The following is a 24,764-nucleotide window of genomic DNA, read 5'->3' on the forward strand; positions in this document are numbered from 1 at the left end:
TGCTCCCCTGAGGTTTTGTTTGGGGTTTATGTTTAGTTGAATTAGTTTAATTAAAATACCATTATTTGAGTATGTATGAAAATTATGTGTTGTAAAGAATGAATGGTATTGAAGATAATAAATTATTTTTTATAAAAATGTTAAAAGATAGGGCTGTTTTTGGTTTTCCACAGTTATTGTTTTGTAGTGTTCGTGTTTATCTTTTTGTTATTAAACATGAATCAAAGAAACCACGCTGCATTTTGGTCCGTCTCTACTTCACCTAAGGAAAACCCTTACAGAATCACCCAACCACAACAGGACCAAGCGGCGTGGTAACGGTTAGCAGCAGGAGCAGTGTAATAAGGACTTCTGGACTTGGGAGGAAATCCTCGACGGGAGAGGACCCTGGGCAAAGACAGGGGAGTGTCGCCGCTCCAAGGTGCAGCAGGAGAAACGGCAGCAGGAGCAGCGAGAGGAATGGACATGGGAGGACGAATTGGACGGAGAAGGACCCTGGGCTCAGCCTGGAGAATATCGCCGCCCCAAAGAAGAACTGGAGGCGGTGAAAGCGGCTGGTATGAGGAGGCAGCACGGCGGTGTGGAGGGAAGCCCGAGAGTCAGCCCCAAAAATGTATTGGTGGAGGCACACAGGAAGTGCGGTGAAGCCAGGTAGGAGACCTGCGCCAACTTCCTGTGCTTACCGGGGGGCTGGAGAGACCGGGCAGGCACCGTGTTATGCTGTGAAGCGCACGGTGTCCCCAGTGCGGGTGCATAGCCCGGTGCGGTACATTCCAGCTCCGCGTATCGGCTGGGCTAGAGTGGGCATCGAGCCAAGTGCCATGAAGCCGGCTCTACGCATCTGGTCTCCAGTGCGTCTCCTTGGGCCGGCGTACATGGCACTAGCTTTGCGCACACGGTGTCCCCGGTTCGCCTGCATAGCCCAGTGTGGGCTATTCCACCTCGCCGCACTGGCAGGGCGACCGGGACCATTCAACCGGGTAAGGTTGGGCAGGCTCGGTGCTCAAGAGCTCCAGTGCGCCTGCACGGTCCGGTCTATCCGTCACCACCTCCACGCACCAGCCCTCCGGTGGCAGCCCCCCGCACCAGGTTGTCTCTCCGGCTCATCCTTACAGGGGCTCCCGCCTGTCCAGCGCTGCCGGAGTCTCCCGCCTGTCCGGCGCTGCTGCTGGAGTCTGAGGCGCCAGAGCCCCTCAGCCCAGAGGCGCCAGAGCCCCTCAGCCCAGAGGCGCCAGAGCTTCCGCCCCTCTGTCCCGAGCTTCCGCCCCTCTGTCCCGAGCTTCCGCCCCTCTGTCCCGAGCTGCCGCCCCTCTGTCCCGAGCTGCCCCTCAGACCAGTGGGGTCATTAAGTAGGGTCGGCGTGGCTAGGAGGCCACGGAAGCGGACAAGGTGGGGGACTAAGACTACGGTGAAGTGGGGGCCACGTCCAGCACCAGAGCCGCCACCGCGGACAGATGCCCACCCAGACCCTCCTCAATAGGTTCAGGTTTTGCGGCAGGAGTCCGCACCCTGGGGGGTACTGTCACACCCTGACCATAGTTTGCTTTCTATGCTTCTATGTTTTGGTTGGCCAGGGTGTGATCTGAGTGGGCATTCTATGTTGGATGTCTTGTTTTTCTATTTCTATGTCTGGCCTGATATGGTTCTCATTCAGAGGCAGGTGTTAGTCATTGTCTCTGATTGGGAATCATATTTAGGTAGCTTGGGTTTCACTGTGTGTTTGTGGGTGATTGTTCCTGTCTCTGTGTTTTGCACCAGATAGGGCTGTTTTTGGTTTTCCACGTTTATTGTTTTGTAGTGTTCATGTTTATCTGTTTTTATTAAACATGAGTCAATATAACCACGCTGCGTTTTGGTCCGCCTCTACTTTACCTAAGGAAAACCCTTACAGCATCAATGTTAATTACAGCAACAGGGGCAGGCAAACGACAGGTCAAGGCAGGCAGGGGTTGATAATCCAGAGTAGTGGGGCGAAATTACAGGACGTCAGGCAGGCTCAGGGTCAGGGCAGGCAGAAAAGGTCAAAACCGGGAAAAACAGGAAGAATCAATATACAGGAACAGAGGGAAAAACACTGGTATGTTTGACGAAACAAAACAAACTGGCAACAGACAAACAGAGAACACAGGTATTAATACATTGGGGATAATGGGGAAAATGAGCGACACCTGGAGGGGGGTGGAGACAAGCACAAGGACAGGTGAAACAGATCACGGCTTAACAGACAGAAAATGGTCCAATTCACACACTTATCAAGAGAACATCCCTGATCATCCCTGCTGCCTCTGATCTAGCGGACTCACTAAACACACATGCTTCATTTTGAAATCATGCCCCTGGATATCTGTCAATTTAAAAAACAAGAAAATTGGGCCGTCTGGTTTGCTTAATATAAGGAATTTAAAATTATTTGTACTTTTAATTTTGATACTTAAGTATATTTAAGAAATTACATTTACTTTTGATACTTAAATTTTACTCAAGTAGTATTTTACTGGGTGACTTTCACTTTTACTAAAGGTATCTATGCTTTTACTCAAGTATGACAATTCGGTACTTTTCCCATCACTGCAATCAATCACTGTGGTGTGTGTTCAGTTGATCAGTGGGTTCAGGGCAGTATATCTTGTTGATTGATCCAGTGTATAGAATAAGTGTATGAAGACAGATCAGGTGTTATTGTGCATGGCAACACCTCTCTGTCTGTGTGATAGATGGGTTATTGTGCATGGGAACACCTCTCTGTCTGTGTGATAGATGGGTTATTGTGCATGGCAACACCTCTCTGTCTGTGTGATAGATGGGTTATTGTGCATGGGAACACCTCTCTGTCTATGTGATAGATGGGTTGTTGTGCATGGCAACACCTCTCTGTCTGTGTGATAGATGGGTTATTGTGCATGGCAACACCTCTCTGTCTGTGTGATAGATGGGTTATTGTGCATGGCAACACCTCTCTGTCTGTGTGATAGATGGTTTATTGTGCATGGCAACACCTCTCTGTCTATGTGATAGATGGGGTATTGTGCATGGCAACACCTCTCTGTCTGTGTGATAGATGGGTTATTGTGCATGGCAACACCTCTCTGTCTGTGTGATAGATGGGTTATTGTGCATGGCAACACCTCTCTGTCTGTGTGATAGATGGTTTATTGTGCATGGCAACACCTCTCTGTCTGTGTGATAGATGGGTTATTGTGCATGGCAACACCTCTCTGTCTATGTGATAGATGGGTTATTGTGCATGGCAACACCTCTCTGTCTATGTGATAGATGGGTTATTGTGCATGGCAACACCTCTCTGTCTATGTGATAGATGGGTTATTGTGCATGGCAACACCTCTCTGTCTGTGTGATAGATGGGTTATTGTGCATGGCAACACCTCTCTGTCTGTGTGATAGATGGGTTATTGTGCATGGCAACACCTCTCTGTCTATGTGATAGATGGGTTATTGTGCATGGCAACACCTCTCTGTCTATGTGATAGATGGGTTATTGTGCATGGCAACACCTCTCTGTCTATGTGATAGATGGGTTATTGTGCATGGCAACACCTCTCTGTCTATGTGATAGATGGGTTATTGTGCATGGCAACACCTCTCTGTCTATGTGATAGATGGGTTATTGTGCATGGCAACACCTCTCTGTCTATGTGATAGATGGGTTATTGTGCATGGCAACACCTCTCTGTCTATGTGATAGATGGGTTATTGTGCATGGCAACACCTCTTTGTCTATGTGATAGATGGGTTATTGTGCATGGCAACACCTCTCTGTCTGTGTGATAGATGGGTTATTGTGCATGGCAACACCTCTTTGTCTATGTGATAGATGGGTTATTGTGCATGGCAACACCTCTTTGTCTATGTGATAGATGGGTTATTGTGCATGGCAACACCTCTCTGTCTATGTGATAGATGGGTTATTGTGCATGGCAACACCTCTCTGTCTGTGTGATAGATGGGTTATTGTGCATGGCAACACCTCTCTGTCTGTGTGATAGATGGGTTATTGTGCATGGCAACACCTCTCTGTCTGTGTGATAGATGGGTTATTGTGCATGGCAACACCTCTTTGTCTATGTGATAGATGGGTTATTGTGCATGGCAACACCTCTTTGTCTATGTGATAGATGGGTTATTGTGCATGGCAACACCTCTTTGTCTGTGTGATAGATGGGTTATTGTGCATGGCAACACCTCTTTGTCTGATAGATGGGTTATTGTGCATGGCAACAGATAGATGGGTTATTGTGCATGGCAACACCTCTCTGTCTGTGTGATAGATGGGTTATTGTGCATGGCAACACCTCTCTGTCTGTGTGATAGATGGGTTATTGTGCATGGCAACACCTCTTTGTCTATGTGATAGATGGGTTATTGTGCATGGCAACACCTCTTTGTCTATGTGATAGATGGGTTATTGTGCATGGCAACACCTCTTTGTCTATGTGATAGATGGGTTATTGTGCATGGCAACACCTCTCTGTCTGTGTGATAGATGGGTTATTGTGCATGGCAACACCTCTTTGTCTATGTGATAGATGGGTTATTGTGCATGGCAACACCTCTCTGTCTGTGTGATAGATGGGTTATTGTGCATGGCAACACCTCTCTGTCTATGTGATAGATGGGTTATTGTGCATGGCAACACCTCTTTGTCTATGTGATAGATGGGTTATTGTGCATGGCAACACCTCTCTGTCTGTGTGATAGATGGGTTATTGTGCATGGCAACACCTCTTTGTCTATGTGATAGATGGGTTATTGTGCATGGCAACACCTCTCTGTCTGTGTGATAGATGGGTTATTGTGCATGGCAACACCTCTCTGTCTATGTGATAGATGGGTTATTGTGCATGGCAACACCTCTCTGTCTATGTGATAGATGGGTTATTGTGCATGGCAACACCTCTTTGTCTATGTGATAGATGGGTTATTGTGCATGGCAACACCTCTCTGTCTATGTGATAGATGGGTTATTGTGCATGGCAACACCTCTCTGTCTATGTGATAGATGGGTTATTGTGCATGGCAACACCTCTCTGTCTGTGTGATAGATGGGTTATTGTGCATGGCAACACCTCTCTGTCTATGTGATAGATGGGTTATTGTGCATGGCAACACCTCTTTGTCTATGTGATAGATGGGTTATTGTGCATGGCAACACCTGAGACTCTGTCTGTGTGATAGATGGGTTATTGTGCATGGCAACACCTCTTTGTCTATGTGATAGATGGGCTCTGATACCCAACACCCTGACAGAGGCTCTGATAGACAGGGCTCTGATACCCCATGACCCTGCATGGCAACACCCTCTGTCTGTGTGATAGATGGGTTATTGACCATGGCAACACCTCTTTGTCTATGTGATAGATGGGTGATATGGCAACACCTGACAGAGGCTCTGTCTGTGTGATAGATGGGTTATTGTGCATGGCAACAGAGGCTCTGTCTGTGTGATAGATGGGTTATACCCCATGGCAACACCTCTTTGTCTATGTGATAGATGGGTTATTGTGCATGGCATGACCCTGACAGAGGCTCTGTCCATGACCCTGACAGATGGCTCTGATACCCATGTGCAGAGGCAACACTGACAGAGGCTCTGTCTATGTGATAGAGGCTCTGATACCCCATGTGCATGGCAACACCTGACCCTCTGTCTGTGTGATAGATGGGTTATTGTGCATGGCAACACCTGACTTTGTCAGAGGCTGTGATAGATGACCCTGACAGTGCATGGCAACACTGACAGAGGCTCTGTCTGTGTGATAGATGGCTCTGATTGTGCATGGCAACACCTGACAGAGGCTCTGTCTGTGTGATAGATGGGTTATACCCCATGACCCACACAGGCTCTGATTGTCCATGACCCTGACAGAGGGTTATTGTGACAGAGGCAACCCCATGACTCTGTCAGAGGCTCTGATACCCCATGACCCTGACAGAGGTTGATGTGCACCCTGACAACAGGCTCTGTCTATGTGACAGAGGCTCTGATACCCCATGACCCTGGCAGAGGCTCTTTGTCTATGTGACAGAGGGTTATACCCCATGACCCTGACATGGCAACCCCATGACCCTGTCATGAGGCTCTGATGGGTTATGACCCTGACAAAGGCTCTGATACCCCATGTGACAGAGGCTCTGATACCCCATGGACCCTCTGTCTATGTGATAGACAGGGCTTATTGTGCAGATGGCAACACCTCTTTGTCTATGTGATAGATGACCCTTACAGAGGCATGGCAACATGACCCTGTCAGAGGCTCCCCTGATCTGTGTGATAGATGGGTTATTGTGCATGGCAACACCATCTTTGTCAGAGGCTCTGATAGATGACAGGGTTATTGACCCTGCATGGCAACACCTGACTCTGTCTGTCTGATAGATGGGTTATTGACCCTGCATGGCAACACCTCTCTGTCTATGTGATAGATGGCTCTGTTATTGTGCATGGCAACACCCTCTTTGTCTATGTGATAGAGGCTCTGATACCCCATGTGCATGGCAACACCCTGACAGAGGCTCTGTCTATGTGATAGATGGGTTATTGTGCATGGCAACACCTCTCTGTCTATGTGATAGATGGGTCTGATTGTGCATGACCCTGACAGAGGCTCTTTGTCTATGTGATAGATGGGTTATTGTGCATGGCAACACCTCTTTGTCTATGTGATAGATGGGTTATTGTGCATGGCAACACCCTGACAGAGGCTTTGTCTATGACCCTGATAGATGGGTCTGATTGTGCATGGCAAGGCTCTGATTTGTCTATGTGATAGATGGGTTATTGTGCATGGCAACACCTGACTCTGTCTGTGTGATAGATGGGTTATTGTGCATGGCAACACCTCTAATTGTCTATGTGATAGATGGGTCTATACCCCATGACCCTGCATGGCTCAACACCATGACCCTCTGTCTGATACCCCATGACCCTGATAGAGGCTCTGATACCCCATGACCCTGACAACAGGCTCTGTCTATGTGATAGATGGGTTATTGTGCATGGCAACACCTCTTTGTCTATGTGATAGATGGGTTATTGTGCATGCAACACCTGACAGAGGCTCTGTCTGTGTGATAGAGGCTCTGATTGACCATGGCAACACCTCTCTGTCTATGTGATAGATGGCTTATTGTGCATGGCAACAGAGGCTCTGTCTATGTGATAGATGGGTTATTGTGCAGAGGCAACACCCTCTGTCTGTGTGATAGATGGGTTATTGTGCATGGCAACACCTGACAGAGGCTCTGTCTATGTGATAGATGGGTTATTGTGCATGACCCAACAGGCTCTTTGTCTATGTGATAGAGGGTTATTGTGCATGGCAACACCCCATGACCCTGACTGTCTGTGTGATAGATGGGTTGATACCCCATGTGCATGGCAACACCATGACTCTGTCTATGTGACCCCATGACCCTGACAAGATGGGTTATTGTGCATGGCAACACCTCTTTGTCTATGTGATAGATGGGTTGATTGTGCATGGCAACACCTGACTCTGTCAGAGGCTGTGATAGATGACAGGGTTATTGTGCATGGCAACACCTCTTTGTCTATGTGATAGATGGGTCTGATTGTGCATGGCAACCCATGACCTCTGTCAGAGGATAGATACCCCATGACCCTGTGCAGAGGCTCAACATGACCCTGACAGAGGCTCTGTCTATGTGATAGAGGTCTGATACCCCATGACCCTGACAGAGGCAACACCCTGACAGAGGCTCTGTCTATGTGATAGAGGGTCTATTGTGCATGGCAACACCATGACCCTCTGTCTATGTGATAGATGACAGGGCTCTATTGTGCATGGCAACAGGCTCTGTCTATGTGATAGAGGCTCTGATACCCCATGACCCTGGACAACACCTCTCTGTCTATGACCCTGACAGAGGCTCTATACCCCATGACCCTGCATGGCAACACCCTGACAGAGGCTCTGTCTATGTGATAGATGGCTTATTGTGCATGGCAACAGGCTCTGTCTACCCTGACAGATGGCTCTGATTGTGCATGGCAACACCTCTGTCTGATACCCCATGACCCTAGGCTCTGATACCCCATGACCCTGACAGAGGCTCTGATACCCCATGACCCTGACAGAGGCAACACCCTGACAGAGGCTCTGTCCCCATGTGACAGATGGGTTGATTGTGCATGGCAACCCCATGACCCTGTCTATGTGATAGATGGGTCATTGTGCATGGCAACCCCCATGACCCTGTCAGATGTGATAGATGACCCTGTCAGAGGATCTGATACCCCAGCCACACACTCTGATCAATAGCTGTCAGAGGCTCTTCATCAACTGTTGACCCTGACAGAGGACATTGTGTCAGAGGATATAAACAAAATGACCACACAGAGGCACACACACACACACCCACAAAGGCTCTGATACCCCAACCCTGACAAATACACCCCATGACCCTGTCAGGGCAACCCCGTTCAATATGTTCTGACCCTCAGGGGCTCTGATACCCCATGACCCTGACAGAGGCTCTGATACCCCATGACCCTGACAGAGGCTCTGATACCCCATGACCCTGACAGAGGCTCTGATACCCCATGACCCTGACAGAGGCTCTGATACCCCATGACCCTGTCAGAGGCTCTGATGACCCCAGAGGCTCTGATACCCCATGACCCTGACAGAGGCTCTGATACCCCATGACCCTGACAGAGGCTCTGATACCCCATGACCCTGACAGAGGCTCTGATACCCCATGACCCTGACAGAGGCTCTGATACCCCATGACCCTGACAGAGGCTCTGATACCCCATGACCCTGACAGAGGCTCTGATACCCCATGACCCTGACAGAGGCTCTGATACCCCATGACCCTGACAGAGGCTCTGATACCCCATGACCCTGACAGAGGCTCTGATACCCCATGACCCTGACAGAGGCTCTGATACCCCATGACCCTGACAGAGGCTCTGATACCCCATGACCCTGACAGAGGCTCTGATACCCCATGACCCTGACAGAGGCTCTGATACCCCATGACCCTGACAGAGGCTCTGATACCCCATGACCCTGACAGAGGCTCTGATACCCCATGACCCTGACAGAGGCTCTGATACCCCATGACCCTGACAGAGGCTCTGATACCCCATGACCCTGACAGAGGCTCTGATACCCCATGACCCTGACAGAGGCTCTAATACCCCATGACCATGACCCTGACAGAGGCTCTGATACCCCATGACCCTGACAGAGGCTCTGATACCCCATGACCCTGACAGAGGCTCTGATACCCCATGACCCTGACAGAGGCTCTGATACCCCATGACCCTGACAGAGGCTCTGATACCCCATGACCCTGACAGAGGCTCTGATACCCCATGACCCTGACAGAGGCTCTGATACCCCATGACCCTGACAGAGGCTCTGATACCCCATGACCCTGACAGAGGCTCTGATACCCCATGACCCTGTCAGAGGCTCTGATACCCCATGACCCTGACAGAGGCTCTGATACCCCATGACCCTGACAGAGGCTCTGATACCCCATGACCCTGGCAGAGGCTCTGATACCCCATGACCCTGACAGAGGGTTGTGGTGGTGGAATCCACAGGTCTTTCGTGAAACTCTATTAAACTTTATTATTCTCATTACTCCGTATCCATTTCCTTTTCACACTGATACGAGCCCCAGCTATGTGCTGTGAAAACAGCCTGCTGAAACGTCATCCATCACCTTGTCCCTCTGTGCTCCCTGACTGCGGTGCGCAAGTTATGATTGGAGTGAAGCAGAATTCCTCGGGAGAGAGGAGGAGAGAAACTACTGTTCACCCTGAGTGAAGAGAGTAGATCTTCTTGAATCTCCCTCTATGGGGAAAAGTGAAGAAAGAGTCATGTTTCTCACTCTGTGTGGTGGGTTTTACACGACAATATGTTTGATCAAAGTCACCTTATTCAAAATCTCTCCTCAGCAATCTGGATTCTAAATAATGGGATGTAGATCAGTTATGTTAATGTACTTTGCTGATTGACAAGGAATTCAATATGACACCCTTACGCTATTGTTGCCAACTATAAAATCCTTATTGAATTTGATATACTGTATGTTTTTAGTACAGCACAGTCAGGATAGGAAGATATTACTACAGTACAAGCAGTGTTTTTATACTGATATGACTTTGAGGAAAGCAAACTAACATTATCACTTTGGCCTTTATACCCTAGGGGCTAGAGATCCGCTTTCGACACCTTGTAGAGTCCCACAAATTGAGGCTGTTCTGAGGGCAAAAGGGAGTGCAACTCAATATTGGGAAGGAGTTCCTTATGTTTTGTTGTTTCAGCCCCGCAAAATTGCCACTGCGTCATCTGGGTTTGGCTGGTGTAGGCCGTCACTGTAAAGAAGAATTTGTTCTTAACTGACGTGCCGAGTTAAATAAACCACATTCCCCTTCCACCATTTCCTAAATGCCTCCACAAGGTTTGGCTGACTGGCTGTATGACCAAGTTAATGATTTCTTTTATGGCGGATGTTAAACAAATGTTCTGCTTGCATTCTGTGAAATTATTGGCTTTGACCCCAGGGTGGGTTTAACCCACAAAAATGTCACTCACCCTGGGGTAGAATGGTCTAATGTGAAAACGGATTCAACTAAGGGGATGGATTTGGTATCTAGCTAGAAACCCACACAATGGAAAACCTATGCTATATTCAACATTTACTGGGATGCATTCAATAACCTAACCACAAGTACAGTAATCCCAGATGACTAGGAACAGCAGCTAGACCTATTCTCCTGCATGGCTGCCATCTTGGACAGGATGTCCATCGTCTATTACAGGAGCTGCATTAATTTAATAAGGGCAAGATCCCGATCAGATTCCCTCCATTCAGTTTCCATTGTGATTGGCCGAGCCCGAAAGGATAGCGGCCAAACCATCCAATTTTCAGTAGAACTCGAATACAGTTTTAAAGATGGGACTTAACTAGAGAATCGGAGACAGGCTGAGACAGGCATTCCCTGTAAAATCATCGTGGAGGTTGGCTACTTGGTGTTTCCACAGACACTACACACTCCATGACCCCCTTTCTGAGAGTGGCTCCCCTGTGGACTGAGAAGTCAAAATGTGTGTTAAATGAGCTGAAGCAGGTTACACACACACACACACACACACACACACACACACACACACACACACACACACACACACACACACACACACACACACACACACACACACACACACACACACACACACACACACACACACACACACACATGCAGAAAAACACAAACCCCCTCCCTAGTACAGTACATGCTCTGTTGATGACTCTGCTGACACTTTGGACAGTGTGTTTTCAAGGCACCAGTCAAGTGAGCAGTTTGTGTCTCTAAAACATGACCTAGAAAAAGAAAATCCCTCAGCAGCTTCTCAGTCTCAATCCATCTCTCTCTCTTCCACTCCCTCTCTCACTCACTCTCTCTCTGTCTCTCCCACCTGACCCCTCCCCCCACATCCCTCTCTCCCACAGCCTAACGAGCTGAGGAAAAGTCAGACAACTGTGTGTGTGTGTGTGTGTGTGTGTGTGTGTGTGTGTGTGTGTGTGTGTGTGTGTGTGTGTGTGTGTGTGTGTGTGTGTGTGTGTGTGTGTGTGTGTGTGTGTGTGTGTGTGTGTGTGTGTGTGTGTGTGTTGGAGGGGTGAGTAAAAGGTGAACTACAGCAGTGGAGCCCTTGTTATGACAAGGTAACGACTGAGACAGGCCAGAGCAACGCTTCTTACCGACATAGTAACAAAGACATCTAGCCCGACCCAGACCTCAACGGTCTCAATCCAAAAACACACACAGGAGTGTAAGTATCTCTGCACTGAAACACACTCCCCATGACACACACACACACACACATTCGTCCAGCAGTAATAAATAAAGAAATAAGAATGGTGGGTTTGGAATCCAGTTGAACAATTTGAATGAGAAAGCCGATACACTGCCAGGGAATTCTAACATGGCAGAGAGAGTGTTATTGAGCTTTCCAGGAGGGACGAAGACAGGAAAAGAGCAGAACAGAGAGAGTGTTATTGAGCTTTCCAGGAGGGACGAAGACAGGAAAAAAGCAGAACAGAGATAGTGTTATTGAGCTTTCCAGGAGGGACGAAGACAGGAAAAGAGCAGAACAGAGAGAGTGTTATTGAGCTTTCCAGGAGGGACGAAGACAGGAAAAGAGCAGAACAGAGAGAGTGTTATTGAGCTTTCCAGGAGGGACGAAGACAGGAAAAGAGCAGAACAGAGAGAGTGTTATTGAGCTTTCCAGGAGGGACGAAGACAGGAAAAGAGCAGAACAGAGAGAGTGTTATTGAGCTTTCCAGGAGGGACGAAGACAGGAAAAGAGCAGAACAGAGAGAGTGTTATTGAGCTTTCCAGGAGGGACGAAGACAGAAAAAGAGCAGAACAGAGAGAGTGTTATTGAGCTTTCCAGGAGGGACGAAGACAGGAAAAGAGCAGAACAGAGAGAGTGTTATTGAGCTTTCCAGGAGGGACGAAGACAGGAAAAGAGCAGAACAGAGAGAGTGTTATTGAGCTTTCCAGGAGGGACGAAGACAGGAAAAGAGCAGAACAGAGAGAGTGTTATTGAGCTTTCCAGGAGGGACGAAGACAGGAAAAGAGCAGAACAGAGAGAGTGTTATTGAGCTTTCCAGGAGGGACGAAGACAGAAAAAGAGCAGAACAGAGAGAGTGTTATTGAGCTTTCCAGGAGGGACGAAGACAGGAAAAGAGCAGAACAGAGAGAGTGTTATTGAGCTTTCCAGGAGGGACGAAGACAGGAAAAGAGCAGAACAGAGAGAGTGTTATTGAGCTTTCCAGGAGGGACGAAGACAGGAAAAGAGCAGAACAGAGAGAGTGTTATTGAGCTTTCCAGGAGGGACGAAGACAGGAAAAGAGCAGAACAGAGAGAGAAGAAATGTAACTCTAAAGCCCGGAACATCGTAAATGACATGACTATAATGAAGTAGTTCTCTATATATTACCCTGGCATCTACTGGCTGGCCATGAACCTGGTGGACAGTTTTGAGTGAAATTAAAAACAAGGTAATTACGGTAATTTAATGTGAACATTCAATGACCAGGATGCCAATGAACACTTAATGTCATTTAGAAATGGTGCAATACAGTGACAAACGAGGCATATTGATTTATGAGTTAGAACAGTTCCAAAGGACTTGGGGCTACTCAAAGACACAGAATGGCTACAGTAGCCCACAGTGCCATACCCTGGTAGATATCAATGCACTAATGAGAAATAAACACATGGCAGCCATGTTGTGCCAAAACCACCTTTCAACAGTCCTTTCAGCATAGAGTTCTACAGAATGAAAGGTAATGAACTAATGCAATTCATCATCAGGGAATCACTGTTTCATTCTCACTCAACAAAGGTGGGGCTGGTTGTCAAGGATATTCACTGATGGTACTGATGAGGCAATGATTCATCACATTGAAAGAGACTGTGGTTCAAGGTACTCAAGTCGCTGACAGGATCCAGACATACATCACACACACACACACACACACACACACACACACACACACACACACACACACACACACACACACACACACACACACACACACACACACACACACACACACACACACACACACACACACACACACACAAACACACAAAACACACACACACACACACACACACAGGCATGCTTACACACGCATGAACAAACACACATACGCATAAACGCACAAACATGCAAACACACACGCTGAAAGCAACACAAACAGGCTCTTTATTGACATTGACAGATCCAACCTGAGCAGAGATGATTATAGACAGAGAGCTTGGTTTCCCATTTGAGTTCCAGTTGAAGAATGTCAGGCTAAATATAACAGTGTCTATCAGAGAACTGATCCAGCCCTGGCCGTCCTCACTCCCTACTGAATGGATCAAATCAAATCAAATGTTATCTGTCACATGCACCGAATACAACAGGTGTAGTAGACCTTACAGTGAAATGCTTACTGACAAGCCCTAATCAACAATGCAGTTTTAAAAAATTTAAATACAAAACAATTATAAAAGTAACAAATGATTAAAGAGCAGCAGTAAATAACAGTAGCGAGGCTTTATACAGGAGGTACCGGTACAGTGTCAATGTGGAGGCTATATACAGGGGGTACTGGTACAGTGTCAATGTGGAGGCTATATACAGGAGGTACTGGTACAGTGTCAATGTGGAGGTTATATACAGGGGGTACCGGTACAGTGTCAATGTGGAGGCTATATACAGGGGGTACTGGTACAGTGTCAATGTGGAGGCTATATACAGGAGGTACTGGTACAGTGTTTCAATGTGGAGGCTATATACAGGGGGTACTGGTACAGTGTCAATGTGGAGGTCATATACAGGAGGTACTGGTACAGTGTTTCAATGTGGAGGCTATATACAGGAGGTACTGGTACAGTGTCAATGTGGAGGTCATATACAGGGGATACCGGTAGCAGCAGTGTGAAAGAGTGGGGGGGCAATGTAAATAGTCTGGGTAGCCATTTGATTAGATGTTCAGGAGTCTTATGGTTTGGGGGTAGAAACTGTTTAGAAGCCTCTTGGACCTAGACTTGGTGCTCCAGTACCCGCTTGCCATGTGGTAGCAGAGAGAAGAGTCTATTACTGGGGTGGCTGGAGTCTTTGACAATTTTTAGGTCTTGGATGGCAGGAAGTTTGTCCCCAGTGATGTACTGGGCCGTACGCACTACCCTATGTAGTGCGGAGGCCAGGCAGAGATGCAACCAGTCAGGATTCTCTCGATAGTGCAGCTGTAGAACCTTTTGAGGATCAGGGGGAGGGTGCTCTGCTACAGCCAGTTAGTTACATAGAGCAGGGTTAGGTACACACACACACACACACACACACACACACACACACACACACACACACACACACACACACACACACACACACACACACACACACACACACACACACACACACACACACACACACACACACACACACTCACACACACATACAGTACACACACATAATAACACGCACACATGGATACACACATGCATGTACACGCAGGTACTCACACACACACCTGGGGCCAAGACATATTTCTTCAGCCTCCTGAGGTTGAAGAGGCGCTGTTGTGTCTTCTTCACTACACTGTCTGTGTAGATGGATCATTTCAGATCGTCAGTGATGTGTACGCCAAGGAACTTAAAGTTTTCCACCTTCTCCACTGCGGACCCATCAATGTGGATAGGGGTGTGCTCCCTCTGCTGTTTCCTAAGCAGGCAGAAAGAAACAGAAAGATTTGACCGCAGATCAACTGTAAATATCACAGATAGAAGGAGCTTAGTTACCATCATCTTTGTTAATATGGCTTGTTCAAAAAAAGGAAAAGTTGACTCTGAAAACGGTATATTCAAAGATGAGTGGATGGAACAGTATGTATTCATTCTCCCCGTAACTAGCACAAAACCAATGTGCCTGATATGCAGTGAGTCCCTAGCTCTCGTGAAAAGTGCCCATGTTCAGCGCAATTATGAGACCAGGCATAGTAAATTGGATCAGACGGAAACACAGAGGGGAGAACAAACAAGATTAATCAACTCAAATCCCAATATGAGAGGTTCACCAAAGTCCTTGTCAATTCCCTGAAAGCCCAACAATGTGCAATGGAGTGTTCACTGGGGATAGCTTGGTTTTTGGGAAACACAACAAAAATATTTTCAGACGCTGAGATGGTAAAAGAATGAAGCATGAAGTTGCTGACACCTTGCTCGACGGTAAACTAAAATATGAGCTCAGAGAAAAGATCAAACAGATCCCACTGTCAGGTTCCAGAGCAATGAGGAGAACAGAAATATTAGCTGAAGATTTAACTTCACAACTTGGTGAGGCCATTCAGAATGCACCATGCATTTCATTAGCTGTGGATGAATCAACAGACAACACTGATAATACCCAGCTTCTGGTGTTTGTTAGATTTTATAATAAATCAAAGAAGGAATTATGTGAGGAGCTGTTGGGCTTAACACATCTAGAAGCACACACACACACACACACACACACACACACACACACACACACACACACACACACACACACACACACACACACACACACACACACACACACACACACACACACACACACACACACACACACACACACACACACACACACACACACACACGGGGAGAGGATATCCATGAGGTCATCAAAGGGATGCTGACCAAAAGGGGAAAGATCTGAAGTCAGTGGTCTCCATCACCACAGATGGAGCTCCAGCCATGACAGGAAGAGGGAGGGGACTGGTTGCACTTTTAAAAGAGGACTTCCCTGACCTGACATCCTATCACTGCATCATCCATCAATCTGTCCTGGGTGCCAAGTCTAGGAAAATTGTATTCTGAGGTCCTGACAATGATGATGAAACTGACCAACTTTTTGAGAGCTACATCATCCCCACAACCCCGCCTGCTACGATGCATTCTGACAGAGGCCAATGCCAGTTTTGATGACTACTGCACAACAACTTCAGATGGCTCAGCAAAGGCAGGGTTTTGGAACGCTTCTGGGCCATTGAGAAGCAAATCAAAGCTTTCTTATCAGAGCAAAAGAGTGACGAGACAACTCGGTTTTCTGAGTTTTTGGAAGATGACGAGAAGATGGAAACAGTTGCATTTTTGACAGACAATCCATCACACCTTAATCAACTGAATGTTAAGCTGCAGGGACGGGACAATACGAAAACAGCAGTCCAGGCTTTCCAGAATACATTTAGGCTTTTCAAGACTGATCTCCAGGGAGAACTTGTCCACCTCCCTGATCTTCTGGTGCAAACGCAGGGAGACAAAGATGACAAAGAAATAAATACCAAAATATAGTTTTGGGTGGAATCTTCCTTTAAGTAATGCTATTAAATTAGATTTTTAGAGAGAGCATGGAGCATTCCTCTGTGTGGCTCTCTGCAAGAATTTTTGTGTTTATTTCTCTCTAAGTGTGAATGAGTAGGAGGCATGTTGTGTTTTTAGTGTGATGAGCTTTCAGTGCCTTCTGACTATCAGACTGTGTATTTTGGCTTGTGGCTAGTCCCTTCCCTCCAGTCCCATTGGACGCTCTCCCTCATGCTTTCTGTCTCTCTGGCACTCTATGACATACAGTTGAAGTCGGAAGTATACATACACCTTAGCTTAATACATTTAAACTCAGTTTTTCACAATTCCTGATATTTAATCCCAGTAAAAATCCCTGTCTTAGGTCAGTTAGGATCACCACTTCATTTAAAGAATGTGAAATGTCAGAATAATAGTAGAGAGAATGAATTATTTCGGCTTTTATTTCTTTTATCACATTCCCAGTGGGTCAGAAGTTAACATACACTCAATTAGTATTTGGTAGCATTGCCTTTGAATTGTTTCCACAAGCTTCCCACAATAAGTTGGATGAATTTTGGCCCATTCCTCCCGACAGAGCTGGTGTAACTGAATCAGGTTTGTAGGCCTCCTTGCTCGCACACGCTTTTTCAGTTCTGCCCACAAATTTTCTATAGCATTGAGGTCAGGGCTTTGTGGGCTACTCCAATACCTTGACTTTGTTGTCCTTAACTTGGGGTCATTGTCCATTTGGAAGACCCATTTACAACCAAGGTTTAACTTCCTGACTGATGTCTTGAGATGTTGCTTCAAAATATCCACATAATTTTCCTACCTCATCATGCCATCTATTTTGTGAAGTGCACCAGTCCCTCCTGCAGCAAAGCACCCCCACAACATGATGCTGCCACCCACGTGCTTCACAGTTGGGATGGTGTTCTTCGGCTAGCAAGCCTCCCCTTTTTCCTCCAAACATAACAATGGTCATTATGGCCAAACAGTTCTATTTTTGTTTCATCAGACCAGATGACATTTCACCAAAAAGTATGATCTTTGTCCCAATGTGCAGTTGCAAACCTTAGTCTGTCTTTTTATGGCGGTTTAGGAGCAGTGGCTTCTTCCTTGCTGAGCGGCCTTTCAGGTGTTGTCGATATAGGACTCATTTTACTGTGGATATAGATACTTTTGTACCTGTTTCCTCCAGCATCTTCACAAGGTCCTTTGCTGTTGTTCTGGGATTGATTTGCACTTTTCACACCAAAGTACTTTCATCTCTAGGAGACAGAACGCGTCTCCTTCCTGAGCTGTATGAGGCTGTGTGGTCCCATGGTGTTTATACTTCCGTACTCTTGTTTGTACAGTTGAACGTGGTACCTTCAGGCCTTTGGATATTGCTCCCAAGGATGAACCAGACTTGTGGAGGTCTTGGCTGATTTCTTTTGATTTCCCATGATGTCAAACAAAGAGGCACTGAGTTTGAAGGTAGGCCGTGAAATACATCCACAGGTACACCTCCAATTGACTCAAATTATGTCAATTAGCCAATCAGAAGCTTCTAAAGCCATGACATAATTTTCTTGAATTTTCCAAGCTGTTTAAAGGCACAGTCAACTTAGTGTATGTAAACTTCTGACCCACTGGAATTATGATACAGTGAATTATAAGTGAAATAATCTGTCTGTAAACAATTGTTGGAAAAATGAATTGTGTCATGTACAAGTAGATGTCCTAACCGACTTGACAAAACTATAGTTTTTTAACAATACATTTGTGGAGTGGTTGAAAAACGAGTTTTAATGATTCCAACATAAGTGTATGTAAACTTCCGACTTCAACTGTATTTGGGGAAAATATTGACTTATCGTCTCTCTAAAACGTTAGCCCAGAGGATGTGAAAGCTAAAAGGATGTTGAAATGACACCTATATATAGTACCCTGGTAGAGTCTCCCATCACACACTAATAGCGAGAGAGAGAGAGAGGGAGAGAGAGAGAGAGAGAGAGAGGGGGAGAGAGAGAGAGAGAGAGAGGTGATTGCAGATCCGAGTTAAAAGTCTGACATTCTTTCATAATGTGTTCAAATACCAATAAAAGTCTCTGTTAGTTTAACCACCAATCACGTTTCTGGTTCCTGACAGCTAAAAGGGAAATATCTGAACACTTTACATGTAAACCCTGAGCTAGCAGCCTTTAATATACTCCCCCAGAATCCTCAGCAGGTTGAGGGCAATCTGGGAGGTGAGTGGGAGAATCCTGATGAAGCTGTACTTGACTGAATCAATATGGAATGGAGAGAAGGAGGAGGAGCTTAAAGTGTGTGCGTGTGTTTGTGCCGGTATGTTCACAAAGATTGAACACGCTTAGAAAAACCTCATTGATTGTGGTCATGGCTGGCAGTTCTCCTATTTGGTTACTAATCTATTTCTGCTGTGTGCTGAGATCAAGAGTTTCTCTCCCTCCTTTCTCCTTTTCTTTTGAATCTCATTGATGGCCGAGCCAGCAGCTGGAAACCCAACTCTCTACTGAGCCAGTGAACAGAGAAGTTCATGGAAACGTAGAATTGCTCAGTTAGAACTTGTACAAGCAATGATCTGAATGTGCTCATATAAGAAACATCTTCAAGCACAAAGTATAACCCGTATAAGTATAAACAACGAAACATCACTATATCACTTTTGATTATCAGAAGCCCATTGAAGGAGGGGAGAAGTATAGCATGATTAAACAGCTAGGAATGTGTTTCTGAGTGAAACTAGCCATTGAAGGAACATAGTAATTGATTCCACTCATCATTCAATGTAAGTATAAAAAGTTGAAGTGCACTAAAGTAAGAGGGCCTGGTTGTTTACTGTATGGCTTCCTAAAGTCATTCATCCCTCTGTCAATCCCACATGTGGAATCATGTGAAAACATGTGTTTTGGGACACTCTTTCAGGTGTAGTTTCATGTTATCACATGTTGCTTTACATGTTGTCACGTTATCACATTAACTTCACAGAAGATCACGTGTGATCACATGAAAACATGTGTTTTTGGAACACTTCCCATGTGTTCACATGTGAGCTTAAGAAAGAAAGTGAGATGGATGTAGGGAGGAGGGAGGAGGGAGACACGGAGGAGGGAGACACGGAGGAGGGGGACACGGAGGAGGGAGACACGGAGGAGGGAGACAGGGAGGAGGGAGGAGGGAGACACGGAGGAGGGAGACACGGAGGAGGGAGACACGGAGGAGGGAGACACGGAGGAGGGAGACAGGGAGGAGGGAGACACGGAGGAGGAAGACAGGGAGGAGGGAGACACGGAGGAGGGAGACACGGAGGAGGGAGACACGGAGGAGGAAGACAGGGAGGAGGGAGACAGGGAGGAGGGAGACAGGGAGGAGGGAGACAGGGAGGAGGGAGGAGGAAGACACGGAGGGAGGGAGACAGGGAGGAGGGAGACACGGAGGAGGGAGACACGGAGGAGGGAGACACGGAGGAGGGAGACAGGGAGGAGGGAGACACGGAGGAGGAAGACAGGGAGGAGGGAGACACGGAGGAGGAAGACAGGGAGGAGGGAGACATGGAGGAGGGAGACAGGAAGGAGGGAGACACGGAGGAGGGAGACAGGAAGGAGGGAGACACGGAGGAGGGAGACACGGAGGAGGGAGACACGGAGGAGGGAGACATGGAGGAGGGAGACAGGGAGGAGGGAGACACGGAGGAGGGAGACAGGGAGGAGGGAGGAGGCAGACACGGAGGAGGGAGACAGGAAGGAGGGAGACACGGAGGAGGGAGACAGGAAGGAGGGAGACACGGAGGAGGGAGACAGGGAGGAGGGAGACACGGAGGAGGGAGACAGGGAGGAGGGAGACACGGCGGAGGGAGACACGGAGGAGGGAGACACGGAGGAGGAAGACACGGAGGAGGGAGACACGGAGGAGGGAGCCACAGAGGAGGGAGACAGGGAGGAGGGAGACACGGAGGAGGGAGACAGGGAGGATGGAGACACGGAGGAGGGAGACACGGAGGAGGGAGACACGGAGGAGGGAGACACGGAGGAGGGAGACACGGAGGAGGGAGACACGGAGGAGGGAGACACGGAGGAGGGAGACACGGAGGAGGGAGACACGGAGGAGGGAGCCACGGAGGAGGGAGACACGGAGGAGGGAGACACGGAGGAGGGAGACACGGAGGAGGGAGACACGGAGGAGGGAGACACGGAGGAGGGAGACACGGAGGAGGGAGACACGGAGGATGGAGACACGCGGAGGGAGCCACGGAGGAGGGAGACAGGGTGGAGGGAGACAGGGAGGAGGGAGACACGGAGGAGGGAGACACGGAGGAGGGAGACACGGCGGAGGGAGCCACGGAGGAGGGAGACACGGAGGAGGGAGCCACGGAGGAGGGAGACACGGAGGAGGGAGACACGGAGGAGGGAGACACGGAGGAGGGAGACACGGAGGATGGAGACACGGGGATGGAGACAGCAGGGAGGGAGACAGGGTGGAGGGAGACAGGGTGGAGGGAGACAGGGTGGAGGGAGACAGTGGGGATGGAGACAGGGTGGAGGGAGACAGCGGGGATGGAGACAGGGTGGAGGGAGACAGCAGGGATGGAGACAGGGTGGAGGGAGACAGCGGGGATGGAGACAGGGTGGAGCGGGGAGACAGCGGGGATGGAGACAGGGTGGAGGGAGACAGCGGGGATGGAGACAGGGTGGAGGGAGACAGCGGGGATGGAGACAGGGTGGAGGGAGACAGCGGGGATGGAGACAGGGTGGAGGGAGACAGGGGGGATGGAGACAGGGTGGAGGGAGACAGCGGGGATGGAGACAGGGTGGAGGGAGACAGCTGGGATGGAGACACAGGGAGGGAGACAGGGGGATGGAGACAGCAGGGAGAGGGAGACAGGGGAGGGAGACAGCGGGGATGGAGACAGGGTGGAGGGAGACAGCAGGGATGGAGACAGGGTGGAGGGATACAGGGTGGAGGGAGACAGGGTGGAGGGAGACAGGGTGGAGGGAGACAGGGCGGAGGGATACAGCGGGGATGGAGACAGGGTGGAGGGAGACAGCAGGGGAGGGAGACAGGGTGGAGGGAGACAGGGTGGAGGGAGACAGGGTGGAGGGAGACAGGGTGGAGGGAGACAGGGCGGAGGGATACAGGGGGATGGAGACAGGGTGGAGGGAGACAGCAGGGATGGAGACAGGGTGGAGGGAGACAGGGTGGAGGGAGACAGGGTGGATGGAGGGAGACAGGGCGGAGGGATACAGCAGGGATGGAGACAGCAGGGAGGGAGACAGCAGGGAGGGAGACAGGGTGGAGGGAGACAGGGAGGAGGGAGACAGGGCGGAGGGAGACAGGGCGGAGGGAGACAGGGCGGAGGGAGACAGGGTGGAGGGAGACAGGGTGGAGGGAGACAGGGCGGAGGGAGACAGGGCGGAGGGAGACAGGGCGGAGGGAGACAGCAGGGATGGAGACAGGGTGGAGGGAGACAGGGTGGAGGGAGACAGGGCGGAGGGAGACAGGGTGGAGGGAGACAGGGTGGAGGGAGACAGGGTGGAGGGAGACAGGGCGGAGGGAGACAGGGCGGAGGGAGACAGGGTGGAGGGAGACAGGGCGGAGGGATACAGGGTGGAGGGAGACAGGGTGGAGGGAGACAGGGCGGAGGGAGACAGGGCGGAGGGATACAGCGGGGATGGAGACAGCAGGGATGGAGACAGGGTGGAGGGAGACAGGGTGGAGGGATACAGCGGGGATGGAGACAGGGTGGAGGGAGACAGGGTGGAGGGAGACAGGGTGGAGGGAGACAGGGCGGAGGGATACAGCGGGGATGGAGACAGCAGGGATGGAGACAGGGTGGAGGGAGACAGGGCGGAGGGATACAGTGGGGATGGAGACAGGGTGGAGGGAGACAGGGTGGAGGGAGACAGGGTGGAGGGAGACAGGGTGGAGGGAGACAGGGAGGAGGGATACAGCGGGGATGGAGACAGGGTGGAGGGAGACAGCGGGGATGGAGACAGGGTGGAGGGAGACAGCGGGGATGGAGACAGGGTGGAGGGAGACAGCGGGGATGGAGACAGGGTGGAGGGAGACAGCGGGGATGGAGACAGGGTGGAGGGAGACAGCTGGGATGGAGACACAGGGAGGGAGACAGCGGGGATGGAGACAGCAGGGAGGGAGACAGGGTGGAGGGAGACAGCGGGGATGGAGACAGGGTGGAGGGAGACAGCAGGGATGGAGACAGGGTGGAGGGAGACAGCGGGGATGGAGACAGGGTGGAGGGAGACAGGGTGGAGGGAGACAGGGTGGAGGGAGACAGGGTGGAGGGAGACAGGGTGGAGGGAGACAGGGCGGAGGGAGACAGCGGGGATGGAGACAGGGTGGAGGGAGACAGGGGGGATGGAGACAGGGTGGAGGGAGACAGCAGGGAGGGAGACAGGGTGGAGGGAGACAGGGTGGAGGGAGACAGGGTGGAGGGAGACAGGGGGATGGAGACAGCAGGGATGGGAGACAGGGTGGAGGGAGACAGGGCGGAGGGAGACAGGGCGGAGGGAGACAGGGCGGAGGGAGACAGGGCGGAGGGAGACAGGGCGGAGGGAGACAGGGCGGAGGGAGACAGGGCGGAGGGAGACAGGGCGGAGGGAGACAGGGCGGAGGGAGACAGGGTGGAGGGAGACAGGGCGGAGGGAGACAGGGCGGAGGGAGACAGGGCGGAGGGAGACAGGGTGGAGGGAGACAGGGCGGAGGGAGACAGGGTGGAGGGAGACAGGGTGGAGGGAGACAGGGTGGAGGGAGACAGGGCGGAGGGAGACAGGGTGGAGGGAGACAGGGCGGAGGGAGACAGGGTGGAGGGAGACAGCTGGGATGGAGAGACAGGGAGGGAGACAGGGCGGAGGGAGACAGGTGGAGGGAGACAGGTGGAGGGAGACAGGGTGGAGGGAGACAGGGTGGAGGGAGACAGCAGGGAGGAGACAGGGTGGAGGGAGACAGCAGGGATGGAGACAGGGTGGAGGGATACAGGGTGGAGGGAGACAGGGTGGAGGGAGACAGGGTGGAGGGAGACAGGGTGGAGGGAGACAGGGCGGAGGGATACAGCGGGGATGGAGACAGGGTGGAGGGAGACAGCAGGGATGGAGACAGGGTGGAGGGAGACAGCAGGGGAGGGAGACAGGGTGGAGGGAGACAGGGTGGAGGGAGACAGGGTGGAGGGATACAGCGGGGATGGAGACAGCAGGGAGGGAGACAGGGTGGAGGGAGACAGGGCGGAGGGAGACAGGGCGGAGGGAGACAGGGCGGAGGGAAACAGGGCGGAGGGAGACAGGGCGGAGGGAGACAGGGCGGAGGGAGACAGGGCGGAGGGAGACAGGGCGGAGGGAGACAGGGTGGGAGGGAGACAGGGCGGAGGGAGACAGGGTGGAGGGAGACAGGGCGGAGGGAGACAGGGTGGAGGGAGACAGGGCGGAGGGAGACAGGGCGGAGGGAGACAGGGCGGAGGGAGACAGGGGGAGGGAGACAGGGTGGAGGGAGACAGGGAGGAGGGAGACAGGGCGGAGGGAGACAGGGTGGAGGGAGACAGGGCGGAGGGAGACAGGGGAGGGAGAGGGCGGGGAGACAGGGTGGAGGGAGACAGGGTGGAGGGAGACAGGGCGGAGGGATACAGGGCGGAGGGAGACAGGGTGGAGGGATACAGCGGGGATGGAGACAGCAGGGAGGGAGACAGGGTGGGGGAGACAGGGTGGAGGGAGACAGGGTGGAGGGAGACAGGGCGGAGGGAGACAGGGGGGATGGAGACAGGGTGGAGGGAGACAGGGGGATGGAGACAGGGGGAGGGAGACAGGGGGAGGGAGACAGCGGATGGAGACAGCAGGAGGAGGGAGGCAGCGGGGATGGAGACAGGGTGGAGGGA

Source organism: Oncorhynchus keta, chromosome 18, assembly GCF_023373465.1.
Source record: "Oncorhynchus keta strain PuntledgeMale-10-30-2019 chromosome 18, Oket_V2, whole genome shotgun sequence".
NCBI classification, from domain to species: domain Eukaryota; kingdom Metazoa; phylum Chordata; class Actinopteri; order Salmoniformes; family Salmonidae; genus Oncorhynchus; species Oncorhynchus keta.